Source organism: Nannobrachium achirus (assembly GCF_963921795.1).
Source record: "Nannobrachium achirus genome assembly, chromosome: 23".
Lineage (NCBI taxonomy): Eukaryota > Metazoa > Chordata > Actinopteri > Myctophiformes > Myctophidae > Nannobrachium > Nannobrachium achirus.
In genome coordinates this window covers 16,128,408-16,130,806 of record NC_137830.1, presented here as the reverse complement: position 1 = coordinate 16,130,806, position 2,399 = coordinate 16,128,408, and the positions used below count along the sequence as shown (strand labels likewise).

At 40.2% G+C, this 2,399-nt stretch overlaps 1 long non-coding RNA gene across 1 annotated transcript; it reads left to right on the top strand.

Annotated features, from left to right (window-relative positions):
* The first annotated feature begins 820 nt into the window (after positions 1-820).
* Positions 821-1,858, top strand: LOC308309296. The gene is made up of 3 exons (XR_013963325.1): positions 821-910; positions 1,202-1,279; positions 1,630-1,858. It is a non-coding gene; the product is annotated as an uncharacterized lncRNA (long non-coding RNA).
* The last annotated feature ends 541 nt before the right edge of the window (positions 1,859-2,399 follow it).

Here is a 2,399-nt window from a genome sequence, read left to right as displayed (position 1 = left end):
CAGGCTTTTTCTCTGAGAAAGCCTGGTGGGCGAGGTTAACAACGTTTGAAAGGAGATTTTCTAAATTCTAACGACCAACACATCACCAGCTGAAACAATCAGTCAAACTCAACACCATCACCACCAGTCCACCGCTACACTCAGTACTGTGTGTGTTCGACAAGATACAAGTAAGTTTCTTTTTGTTTGCTTTTACTTTTAACATTTATTTCACGAGTGCATTTTGCAACTCAAAAACTAACTTATATTACGAGCTGCTCAGTCTGAGCATTTATTATAATCTATCGTAGTTGCAGCAGCGACCCTTATGACACAGGAGCAAATTTGGGTTGTACAGGATCGGGATATGAACTCGTTTTTAGTAGAACAGTGGTTCCCAAACTTTTTAGCCCGATCGCCCCAAAAGAGAGATTACACATTTGCCTGGGCTGGGACCCAAAGTAGTGAAAATGGCATATCTCAAGCTCGGCTATTTTCACTACTAATGTAATGTTTGTTTTCTAATTTATGGCATTTCTTAGATTGTTGGGGGGGATGTTCATTGAAATAATTAATACAACATGTAGGAAACAAACTTTAGGGACCGTGACTCACAACTGAGTATTGGGACGTCCCAATATAAACTACTTATACAAGAGTTATGATTTATGGATCCCGACCCACTGTTTGGGAAACAGTGAGTTAGAACATGGCGCGACGCGTTATTTGTTTTGTTATTATTGTGTGTGTGTGTGTGTGTGTGTGTGTGTGTGTGTGTGTGTGTGTGTGTGTGTGTGTGTGTGTGTGTGTGTGTGTTCTTGGCAGGCACAGATATGGAGAGAGGAAATGGAATGATGTTACGGTCCTCATCCAGTTCTAATCAGGTTCCAGTCACTCCCACAATGACCAAGAGAAAGAAAACACAAGAGAAGTAAGTAATCTAGGGACCTAAAAGGAACAAACAGTGGAATATCCTTACAAATACTGTAAAGTTGAGGATTATTTCCTAAGCCACTTAATTTAATTGTTTTGTCTATTAATTTATAAAGAACTTTAAAAAAATACATGTATTTTGTTTTGAGAAAGGTTATAGGCCTACTTCCAATATGTGCTAATTACATGCCATTTTCTTTCTTGCACTTTTTCTCCCTCTTTCTGGATGTCTGGAGGCTGGAGCTCAATCTTTAATTATATTTTTGTCATTTTATTTACTCCCTTGTAGGTGCGACACCTGTAGTCCAACAGATGGCCTTTTGTCACCATGCTCCAGACACCTGCTAAGGAAGACAAATAAAAACATGTAGGTGGAGAATGAAGATGAGAGAGTGTGTGTGTGTGTGTGTGTGTGTCTGAGGCTGCAATCACACATATGCGTGAGACATCTTCTCCGTATCGTTTGAGAATGAGGCGAGGTGGGGTCCACTTCATTTTCTATGCAAGTCACGTGGTTTCATGTCGTTGCCGTGTCTCTTGCTCAACCGAAGGCTGTCTTTTGGCCAAGAGATTTGCAAGAGACAAAAAACCATGTGACCTTCATTGAGAATGAATTGGATCCTCCCTATCCCCTCCTGCCCTCATTCTCAAACGACACGGACACGATAGCTGTCGCAAATGTTTGGACGGTGCGTGACATTTCTTGTCTTCCTGTAGGCCACCCGATGTTGTGAGCAGACCCGATGGTGAAGACAAGGAGAACACTGTCCAGAGGTAGACGTCAAACGTTGGGTGGACATCGACAGCTCTGTAGCTCCCGAAGGGTGGATTTCACCTCAGTAATGTTCTGATTGTATTGTATTTGTCAGAATAATGCAAAGTAAGACTCCTGAACAAATCATCTACTGACACTTTATTATTACAATGACTGCTACTACTTCTAAACATGCTGCTACAACACTATTGCAACTACAACTGCTTTGCTTATTAACTACTGTATTCATTTCCAGTACTCCTACTCTTAGTAGTACACTACTGCTACTCAAAGCTATGTTGGTATTCAAACCCAAAGATAAATCAGTTACAGGTATTTTAATTTGTGACCTTGCTGCTTCTATTTGGTGAATGTGTTCTACTGTTTGCACTTTAAATGCACCATTCTGTACTTTAATACGTTTGTTGAGTTGACTTATTAAAATTATATTATTCAAAACAAATCTGTCTTTCAATGTTCACTAATCTGATTCGTGGCCCAAATCATGTAGTTGTCCTATAATCTAATGATTTCTAATTCGTCATTGCATTATGGCCGGGATATTAAATCCCGGTACTGTATTCTGGCTAATATCACTGCAAATTTGTACTTGTCAGACCCTACACTGTACACACAGTTTACTACTCGGCACGACGGGCACGTTGAATAGTATAACATGCCGAGTAATTCTTTTTCAGTCAAGTTCTAAACTAAGGAGGGCTGTAAGAGGGCT